Genomic DNA, 11953 nt, shown 5'->3' with positions numbered 1-11953 from the left:
TCTGAATCAACGACATAACTCTAAACACCTGCAAAAGATTCCTGAGGCTTTTAAAAACTCCCAGCCTTGTTCGTTACTCAAAACCGCAATCATGGGTAAGACTGCCGACCTGACTGCTGTCCAGAAGGCCATCATTGACACCCTCAAGCAAGAGGGTAAGACACAGAAAGAAATTGCTGAACGAATAGGCTGTTCCCAGAGTGCTGTATCAAGGCACCTCAGCGGGAAGTCTGTGGGAAGGGAAAATTGTGTCAGAAAATGCTGCACAATGAGAAGAGGTGACCGGACACTGAGGAGGATTGTGGAGAAGGGCCGATTCCATGCTTGCTCAAGATGAGAGTTCTGTTACCTGGGCAGGGGGGCACTGCTTTCCCTCTGGGGAGGGCCTGGGTGGTTCTGGGGGATATCTGCTGGTGGCTGCATGCAGGCCCTCAGGTGGTCTGTGGCGGCGGTCGTGGGTCACCGATCTGGTAGCCTGGCTGTGCTGGTGTGGGTTTGGGGTGGGCACGGGGGCTTGGGGTTCTGGGGGCTTGTCGCCCCCGGGCTTGGGCCTGTGGGGTTCGGGGATCTTGGGCTCTGGCGGGCGGGTTGCCGGGCTCTGGGCCGGCTTGCGCTCTGGTGCCCGGTTCTGGGCGGGGGCCTTCGGCTCGCTGGTGGGTTGTGGGTTCATGGGCTGGGGGGTTGGGTGTTTGGGGGCGTGATCAGTGGCCCCTAAGAGGGGGTAGTTTGACCCAGCCTAGGTGTCTAGTGTGCTATGTGTTTTGAGAGATGTCCGAATGAGGGGTGGGTGTAGTATTTCTTCTGGGGTGGGGATGGGGTGGATGTCCTTGGGGGTGGCCCGGGACTGTGCATGGCCGGCTGGCTGGCCCCTTTCCTGTGGAGGGGGCTCGCTCCCAGTGCTTCCTGGCACTTTCGGCGGTTGGGCGGGCGCTCTTGGCTGGGTCGTCCTGGTGGGGTTTGGCTCCATCTGGTAGCGGGCTGACTGCGGGTTGTGGGGGTCCTGGTGGCCCTCGGGTGTGTAGGCTGCTGGTACAGCTTCTGACGACCCTCGGGGCTCTGTCCCTCTCTGGTCTGGAGCTCAGCGGGCCTGGCGGTCGGTCCAGATGGAGAGGTGTCTTGGCCTCAATCCCTGGGTGGACCTTGGGGAGCTGGGGGGTGGGGGGGGGGGGGGGCTGTTGGGTCAGTGGGGGAGCTGACTCCCTGTGGGAGCATTTGCTCTCACAGTTATTTCTCCCCATCCCTCACCATGCACCTCCACCCTCTTCATTTCAATTCCATACATTTAGGGTTGTTTGGGCTCGGGTGTGCTGCAACAATTTTACATCTTTTGCCCCTTTTCCACCGTCACGGCGCGGGTCGGATATTTCCGGGTTGAAGCGCGTTTGAGGTCTTTCCACTGTTCCAGAAACTGGCTCGCCTCGCTAAATTCTGGCCCGGCTTCTCAAGGGTTCCGAGCGAGCCGCGCCGTGACGTCAGAAACACTGTCGGTCACTGATTGGTCGGGGGGAGGAGTCTGTGGAGTCTTTCCAAACAACCCGATCCACCATTTTTTCTCTACCGCTTGCCATTAGCGATAACACGAGGAGCGTATCTTTTAGTATTTGAAGCTATACAACAACAATAATATCAAAGCCGTGGTCAAATGCAGAAGTGCAGGTGTTGTTCTGCTTGGTGGCCGACGAAAAAAGTCAAAGCGAGCTAGATGGAGGATTGGAGGGTGGTTTGGACACGACTACTGCTCTACTTGAACCATTTATAGAAGATGGTGAGTGTTTTCTAACTTTAAACATATTTTAAATTACTCATCCCATCGGTTCTAAACATATTTTTAACTAACAAAAGAGGCTGACGCCATAATAGTACAACGTCGGTGCTACGATGCTAAGCTAATTTGCATAAATGCTCACTGTCCTCTGGTCCCGTTTCTCACTGTATTTTATCCAGAACGTATTTCAGCGCGTGATGGTTCATCTCTAAACTCCACATTAAACCCTCCAAGCCTCCCGGCTCCTGCTCCTGCTCTATCAGAGGAGTCTACACCTGACAGAGCTCCATCAGAGGAGTCTGCACCTGACAGAGCTCCATCACAGCCCAGCTGCACCTCACAGAGCAGCACAACGCTGCAGCTTCTGTGCTCGGTAAGAACAGATGCAACTGTTCCACATCACTTTATTTGTGCTGATAAGGACTTGATTTATTTTATTTTTAAAGTAAAAAACTAAAATGTTGAATAAATACTGAATTGGGATGAAATTATGTACACAGGGTCCCAGTTACAGACAACAAAATGTAAAATAAAAACAGTAATAAGATCTAAGATATGAATTAAGAAAAATATCAACTAAAAAACATCTACTAATAAAACACTAAGCACTAATAGCAGTAAACAATCAAAATAATACGTCAAACAGCAACATGAACTTGAGTTTGTGCAGCCTCATGAATATATAACACTGTGAAGAATCACATCATGTTGCTGCTGATCTGTTTCATGTTGCTGCTGATCTGTTTCATGTTGCTGCTGATCTGTTTCATGTTGCTGCTGATCTGTTTCATGTTGCTGCTGATCAGTTTCATGTTGCTGTGTTCATTCGTGCTCGTCTGTTCACACAGACTCATGTCCGTGCTGCTGTTCTGCGTATTGTGTTTAATGTTTTTATGCTATTGGAGCTTATCATATATTTAGTTGATGTTTTTATTAGTTCATATCTTAGATCTTATTACTGTTTTTCTTTTATATTTTATTGTTGGATGTAACTGGGACCCTGTGAACATAATTTTGATCCACCACATGTACCACATGTGGTGCGAATGACAAAGAATATCTGCATCTGTATAATACTTTCTGATTCATATATCCATTATTATCATTTTCATTATTTTTAAATCAATTTATTTTTCATTTTCTTATTTGATCAGTTTATTATTATTAATATATCTATTATAGCTGTTAGCTGCACCTTTCTTTGTTTCATGCATTTATTCAAAAACAGTATGTAGCTTGAATTAACCACTTTTTCTTCTTTCTAGTGAAGAGAAAGAAAAAAGAGTCCAGTAAAGAAAAGTCTTATTCCATCACTGAATGAACATGAAGAACTGAAGCGGACACAGCAGGAACAACACGTGCGTCTTCTTCTGGATGAAGCCCGTGAGACAAGGGACAGACACAATCATTAGTTGGACGCAGTAGTTTTTATTTTTGTACATTTTTCACTTCTTACTTTTCATATTAAACAATTTTTTTCTTAAGTGGTGTCCTTGAACATTAAATTTCCTAAACAAATTTTACAATGTTAAGTTCATATAGTGTTTGTTTAAATTCATACTGGAAGTTGAGAAAAATTTCCAATTGCATTTGATCTTTAATGAATCCTAAGAAAAGATTACTAGAATCTGCTCAACTGTTATTATGTTATAATTTTTTGGTTCTAGGATGAAGTGACACAAAAACAGTAAAAAATTCAGAAAGGACAGTTATCAATTATCAGTCATCAGTTATCTTTTAGCAGTTATCAGTTATCGTCCGTACAACTGTGGCCCGAGAGATTCAGCTGAAAGTCCTGGTGCACCTTTTATTTGAACCTGCAGAGATTTGAACAGCTGATCTGAAGCAAACAGGCAGGAGTTCAACTGAACTGACCACTCTTGCTGTGTTTGATGGTCTCCTCCTTTGCCATCCATCCATCCATCCATCATCTTCTGCTTCAGGGTTGTGGGAGCAGCATCTTCACCAGGGAGGCACAGACATCAACAGCCTCCTCTTCAACTCTTCTAGGACCCCATGGTGTTTTCAGACCAACTGACTATTTATTAATTAATATCCTGATGCTGCTCAATAATCCAGGTAGAAAAATCTAAAAAGTTAAGTCTGGTCCTCTGGACATTCACAAAACAAACAATACAGTTTATAATAAATAAACAAAATGTTTTTTGTTAGTTTTGTTTTTTGAATGTCCAGAGGACCAGACTTAACTTTTTTAGATTAATAAGTAATAAATTTATGTTTTAATTTAATGAAAGACAAATCTTTAAAATTCAAGGACAAAATTTAATCTAATTGTTTTCAAGTCTGTATCTTATTGTAAAAGCAGTTTCAAAGATTACAGCACAGTGTGAAGTTTTGCAATTTTAACATGAACCTTGTGCATATCTGTAAATAATAAAAGTGAAGATATTTTTAATACATCTTTATTGTAAAAATCTATACTAAAATGAAAAACACATGGGTTTAAAGCAGCAGGGAAGGCAGTAAGGTAGGATTATGAATCAGGTCTAAAGTTACAGCTCATGAGGTACTCCATTAGAGCATAACATCGCTTCCACAACATCGTGTGACAAAACCTTCAGGGTGTTCTTCTTCTAATACGTTTAGTGGTGGCTAGTAAGTAGCTTAAGGGAGCACTACCGCCACCAGGTGGTAAGACGAGTTGGATTCTAGTCCCCGCCTACAGAGCCGGTCCAGGAATGTACATGGAAACACAACAGACCTGAACCGATCTGAACCAACCCGAACTGATCTGATCTGCTCTGTGACGGTGGAAAAGGGGCATTTGTTGACCATAGCCACCTGGGACTCAATTTTATTGTACACCTTAGACATTCATTCATAACATCCTCATGACATTCATATATAGGAACTTGAGGTGGGCACATGGCTATGGGTGGTGGGATGACCTTACTCTCATCCCCTGTGCCTGTGCTCACTTACAACGGTTGCATTTAGACACTAGGGTTTGGATAGAGTTGGGGTGGAGGGGAAACTGGCACCATGCCAGCCTTTGCTCCTTCTTCTTTCCTTTTTAATGGCACTATACAACAACACACATCAACAGCACATCTAGGGGCGGGGGTGTATGTGTCGGGGTCTTATTTTTATTTTTTTTATTTATTTATTTTATTTTTTTTTTTTTTCCTCTTCCTACCCACCTAGTTCCCTGACTGCCATTCCGGGGGTGGGGTCCGGGAGAAGGGCAGGCCGTCGGGTGTTGACCAGGACTATGTGGGGGTTCAGGGTCTAGGGGGTTGCCGTGAGCGGTGCTGGCGCTGTGCTCTCCCTGGGGTTGTTTGGACCCCCTGAGCTTGGCTCTTGGGTGCCATGGTTGGCCCGCTGGCCAGGGTGGCTGCCGGGGCCTGGCGGGCGGTCGGCTGGGGGTGCGTGCTTGGTTGTTGGCGGTGTGTGGGGGTGGTCGGTGGCGTGTCCTCTTCATGGTGGGGGGGTGTCCTGTCGGCGGGGTATGGCCTGGGCCGGGTCTGGGGTATTGGCTCTTCTCCGCTCAAGAATGAATGGGTTTACCTCCTGGGTTTGGGCATGGGATGCCCCCTGTAGAGGGCGGGTACATGTCTTGGACCTGGGGGGTATAGAGTGCATATCGGGAATAAGAATGAAATGTATCGTTATTGTATGTCTTTGAGTGAGTGAATGTGAGATTGAGGTTGGGATTGTGTGATTGTGTCTGTGTATGAATGGGTATTTGTTAGGCCGAGACTCGGACTGCCCCCTCTTTGATACAACTGGGGGTGCTTGGCATCGCGCCCCTATCGCGCGGCCCCCTGGTGGGGTGTGCCCTTGCCTGCAGGCGCGCTTGGGGCCCTTGGTATCGGGGGCTGGGCGCTTGGGCGTGTGTCGGCTCGGCCTGGTGTCTGCCTGGTGGGGCTCGGGTCCTCTGGCCCTGTCGGGCCTTGGCCTGGGTTGTGTGAGTCCTCGGTGCCCGGGCCTCGGTGCCTGGACCTACATCGGTGCGGCGGTTGCCGACGGAGGCCTATGAGTTTGTCGCTGTTGGCCCCGGGGGGTCACTGTATGTGGTTGCTGGTGGGGATCTTCCGGTTCTCCCCTGTGGTACGTTCTAGGGGGTGGGTGAGTGGTTCGTCCTGTGTGGGTGGCTCTGGGGGCTCCGCGGTCGGGGTCCCTCCTGGGGTCTTGGGCTCTGGTCCCCCCTTTTTCGTCTGCCTCTGGTCTTGGGGGGTCGGGTCTCTGCTGCTTCACAGTTACTAATAAATGTTCTATTAGAGAAGCCTTATACACTTATGCATGCTCACAACCACACACAAATAGAAGCAGGGATGCTTATGTAGGCTTTATATGTAGATATATAGATATGTATGTGAGTGTATATTCATGTGTATGTATGTATGTATGTATATAGGCGTAGGTATGGGTATATATATTTATGGAAACTTACTGCAAAGCCATGAATATTTTAAGTTCTTTATACATATGTATTTTGTTGCTGTGTTTTGTCATGTTCTTTGCAGGTGAACAGACAGTGGCCGGGTGTTTTGACGTGTGCTCTCTTTGTGTATATTTCTTATATTTTGGAGCCTTACTTTGTCTTTTCTTTCTTTCTATCGTATTAAAAAAATAAATAAAAAAACACCTACACTAGATAGTCACTATAATAAATATTTCATAATAATGGTGTGGAGAGGATGGCTGTAAGGGGAGAATAAGATCTGTAATATTAGATGGAGCTAGGTTCTTGAGAGCTTTGTAGGTTAGAAGTAAGATTTTGAATTCAATTCTGGATTTGACAGGGAGCCAATGGAGAGAAGCTAAAACTAGAGAGATATAATCTCTCCTTCTAACTCCAGTTAAGACACTGGCAGCAGCATTTTAGATCAATTGAAGACTTTTAAAAAAAAGTATTTGGACACCCAGATAATAAACCATTGCAATAGTCCAGTCTAGATGTGACAAATGCATGAACCAGTTTTCTGCATTATTTTTAGATTAGATGTTTCTAATTTTAGCGATATTATGCAGGTGGAAGAAAGCGGTTCTAGAAATGTTTTTATTGTTAGGGATAAAAGACATTTCCTGATCAAAAATACCACTGAGAATTTTAACATTAGATCTGGAGGCCAGATTAATGCCATCCAAGGTGGGACTGAAACATTAGTTCCCAAGATGCTCATGTCCAAAATCTAAAACCTCAGTCTTGTCTGTATTCAAAATGAGAAAATGTGGGATTCCTGGGTTTTGCCTGTCACTCACTCTTCCTTCCACATTAAGGTCAAATCACTCCACCTGCTGCTGCTCTGAGGAGGACTGCCTGATGGTGTATTTAAGCTCCTGCCAGGCACCTCTTCAGTGCTGGGACATCATCTACCAAATGGTAATTCAAGTACAGCCAACTAACCTTTTGTTGCAGCTGGTTCTTTCCAACTGTGATTCCTCCAGGACCTTCCACGGCCTGCCTCTTCAAGTCCTTCCTAAGGCCTCATCTCTTCACTGGGCTCCACCTGTGGATCAACAGTGTCCCTTCAACAACCACCTTCAAACAATTCACAACTGGGTCAACCTGCTCCTCTCTCCACTGACAATTACCTCCAAACCAGATCCTCTGCAAAACCTAGGACCTCCCCTCTCTTCTCCTTCTCGGCCTTCACCTAAAAAGACAAACAGTAAGAAGTTATTCTCTTTCTCAAGGATTCGATATTCTAATTACAAACAGAACCAATACTCACCTTGCTCTCCTCACCCTTACAGCTGCGACGACACAATCACCTGTAAATAAAGTTCACTTACCTTTCGTACTCCTGACTCTGTCTTTACAGAATCAGTCTGCTTACTTGGGGTCGACGCTGATACAAACCTGATAGCATGTCCCAGCCAATGGACCCCCCCAAGCAAGAATGAGGAAGTAAAGACTCAGCTAGGACCAAAAGAAAACACTGACCCTCTCAACTTAACTTTACAGCAAATTTTTAAGCAGCAGCCAACAACCCAGGACAATCTATAGGAACTGGGTAGTATGGTGTTCTCTCTCCAAAAGGAAATGGCAGTCCAAGCTTCATCTTTGACTCAGTCTACGGTTAGGACTAACAGTCCACACCCCAAGGAACCTGACGTTCGACCATCAGAAATGTTCAAAGGTAACACATGCAAATGTGGCGGCTTTGTCCTTCAGTGTAACTTGCCATTCAACCGTGCACTCATTACCTATTTGTCCGATTCTGCCTGCATAACATATGTTGTTAGTGCTTTAAAAGGAGAATTCAAAAAGCATTCAATACAAAAACAACTGGACTTTATTTTAAAAGGAGAAGCGCTCCAGTGGGCACATGCGTACCTTCAAAGACACTCCATTGAGACTGACATTTGCCACCTTCCCGAAGGATTTTCTTTGGGTCTTCGGCCATCCTCTACAGCAGGAGGAGGCAGACCAAAAACTTTTCAACTAACATCAGGAGAAAGAGACGGTGTCCATATTAGCCATCCACTTCCGCATCATCACTGAAGAGTCTGGCTGGGGTGAGATAGCATTATGCAGTGCTTTTATTAACGTTTTAAACAAACAGATTAAAGATCAACTTGTCAACTCATGACATCTCCTCGGATTTAGATGACATAATCTCCTTAGCAATTCGGATCGACAACAGGGTTTGTGAGAGCCTCTTAGAAGAAGACTACAAATTCCGCGAACTTCTTCTTCACAGAAGTAATGTTTCCTCACCCACGGATTCTACTTCTGAACCTGAACCAATGCAGATTGGTAGGACTCAGTTTTCCCCCGAAGAGCGGCAGCGCCGCTTCAAGGCCAACACCTGCATGTACTGTGGGAAGAAAGACCATGTAATTGCTGCCTGTAAGTTACGGGTAAAAGACAAAGGCCATCAGTAATACAGGAGATTCTGGTGGGTACCACTTATTTGCCTCCTGAAAATAACCTTAGTTTACCAGTAATTATCTGCATTAATGCTGTCAACTTTCCCATCCAGGCTCTGGTTGATTCCAGTGCTGAACAGAATTTAATCAGCAGAAACCTGGTAGAAGAACTGCCGATCCCCACTATCAACCTGACACCAGCCGTCACCGTCTCTGCCCTCACTGGGCAAACCATCTCTTCCATTTCATTAAAAATATTAAAGATATTGTTTGTAGTGTCTAGAAATCACCAAGAGACAGGTGAGTTTTTCGTCGTCGATTCTCCTACACCACAACTTATCTTGGGTCATCCCTGGCTTAAGTTACACAACCCTCAAATTAATTGGGTGAAAATAGAGTTGAAAGATGGGGAGAGAGATGTTCTTTGAGATGCCTCAGCTCAGCCATCTCTCCAGGTTCGCCTCCTAAACAAAAAGGTGAAAACATTGACCTCTATACAGTACCTACAATTTACCAAACGATGGCACCAGTCTTTAGTAAACAAAAGTCATTATCCCTGCCACCATACAGGTCATATGACTGCACTATTGATTTACTCCCTGGAGCTCTTTTACCAACAAGTAGACTATAATTTATCTGGGCCAGAAAATACATCCATGAAGGACTATATTGATGATTCTTTAAAATCAGGCATTATCCGCCCTTCTACCTCACCAGTAGGGGTCAGGTTCTTCTTTGAGGCCAAAAAAAATAAAACTCTAAGACCTTGTATTGACTATAGGAGTGAGGGCCGTATTGTCGTAAAGAGCACCTGATGATGGAAAACTTCACCCATGTACCTTTTTCTCACGCCGTTTGTCTGCTGCTGAGACCAACTACGATGTCAGCAACCGTGAGTTATTGGCCATTAAACTAGCATGAGAAGAGTGGAGACATTGGCTGGAGGGAGCTGAACTCCCCTTCATAATATGGACAAATCACAAGAACCTAGCCTATCTTCAGGGGGCTAAAAGACTTGATGCACGAAAGGCCAGGTGGTCCTTGTTTTTTGCCAGATTCAATTTTTCCATAACATATATTCCAGGGTCCCACAAAGTCAAACCAGATGCCCTCTCACGACAGTTCTCCACGGCTGAGGGTCCGGACACCCCTGAGAACATCCTTCCTTCCTCCTGTAAGGTGGGTGTCATGACTTGGCCTATTGAGAAGGACATTCTGGAGGCCCAACGGACCAAACCAGACCCCGGTACCAGCCCCCCTGGGAAAATGTTTGTTCCTACTACCATGGCAGGTAAAGTTTTGGAGTGGATCCACACAGCCAAATTTTCTTGCAACCCTGGTACTAGACACATGCTTCACCTTATTAAAGCATCCTTTTGGTTGCCTAACCTAAACTCCCCTCTGCTCTTGAGACTGCCCAGATTGTCATTGAACATGTCTTTCGCCTTCAAGGCATCCCTCAGGACATTGTTTCTGACCGTGGACCACAGTTTGTTTCCCAAGTGTGGAGAGAGTTTTGTCAAGCTTTGGGGGCAACTACCAGCCTCGCTTCTGGATACCACCCTCAATCCAATGGCCAAACAGAACATGGCAACCAGGAACTGGAAACAGCCTGAGGCGCATTATTAACAACAATTCATCCTGGAGCCAACATCTGCCTTGGATTGAGTATGCCTACAACTCACAAACCTCCGCAGCCACTGGAAAATCTCCTTTCGAGGTCACGATGGGTTTTGCTCCTCCACTGTTCCCTTCACAAGAGCCTGATGTGGGCATCCCCTCCATCCACCTTCACATCAGACACTGCCATAAGATCTGGCGTCAGACAAGAGCAGCCCTGTCCAGATCTTCGGAATAGAACAGACGATTCGCAGAGAGACATCAATCCAAGGCTCCCGAGTACAAAGTTGGCCAAAAGGTATGGCTTTCTACAAAGGACATAACTTTGAAAGATACCCCTTGGAAACTCTCCCCCAGGTTCATCGGACCGTTTCCTCTGGTGAAGGTGGTCAACAGGTCAGCGGTGCATCTACAACTCCCGCCATCCATGAAGATACACCATACCTTCCATGTGTCTCACCTCTGACCGATCCTGTTTTTGCTGATGTTGTTGAGGTAACAACTCTTTTCATTGACTTCACCACACTGATAGGGTAGGACAACACACACACGCACGCACACACACACACATACACAACGAAGGTTGTTAAGCCTTAGTTAAACACTATAACGTGGATTCATCTCTCCCTCTCCCACTTGTACAAACACACACAAATGATTGGAAGCAAATATTTCTTCATCCTAAGCATTTTTAAATCAGGTGATGACAGAACAGGTAAATGAAAGATACACACATAGCTGCTGTGGTTTCAAGTTGAAGTGTTATGTTTGTTGGAGGTTAAACTCTTACAGCCTTGTATTCACATTGACAATAGAAATGGAAAAAAGATGAAGAGAATTAAACTTACGATAAAATGGAGAATCAGTTTAGTCAATAGTTTTTAACTTCAAAAAGCCTTTAAATAAACTATTCAATAGGCTCTTTTCACGATGACGTCAGACAACTTCCGTTCTGACTCGACGCAGTGGATCAGTACTTCCAGGTCTATTCTCCCTCAGGAGACCTGTCTGGAAACTTCACAGAATTTCATTCATTCAACCTTTATTTAAAGTAGATAAATTACAAGAAATAGCGCAAGGTAAGATTTAATAAAAACAGCATTTATGTGTTTGTTACCCATGGTAATGTTATCCATCATTGCAGCAACTTTAGCCAAAGAAGCTAAAATGTACAACACTGCCTGTCAGTGCTCTAACATTTAAAGGTTTACTTTCTATATTAACATTAATAAAAACAGTATTTCTGTGTTAGTTAGCTGTGGTAACGTTATACATCATTATCAATTTACCATTCTGTAACTGTTTAAGGAAACAGTCTCTGATTGGAAAGTAAGCAAGCTAGCAGCAACAGGTAGCTAAACTATACACTGCTGCTGCCTTTCAGTGCTGTAACATTAAAATGTTTACTTTATCTATTAATGTAAAATCACTGACATCTTCTAACACTGTTGTTTAGAATAGCACTTTAAATATTGAATAAAAAACTATATGTCAAACCATTTCTATGTTCTGATGTGATTAATAATTTCTCTTTTTGCTTTCTTCTTGAGTCCATCTTTCCCTGCAGCAGCTCACCTAACAAGCATGGCACAGTCATGAAGACGTCATTGCAGTGTGCCATGTTGTTCCAATAATAAACAAAAAATATTTTATTTGAGTTTCCCCTTTTGAAAAAAACGTGTGTATATACATATATATATATATATATATATATATATATATATATAT

Source organism: Nematolebias whitei, chromosome 15 (genome assembly GCF_014905685.2).
Source record: "Nematolebias whitei isolate Nwh7 chromosome 15, NemWhi1, whole genome shotgun sequence".
Taxonomy (NCBI): Eukaryota; Metazoa; Chordata; class Actinopteri; order Cyprinodontiformes; family Rivulidae; genus Nematolebias; species Nematolebias whitei.
Note: the sequence above shows the minus strand (reverse complement) of the source record.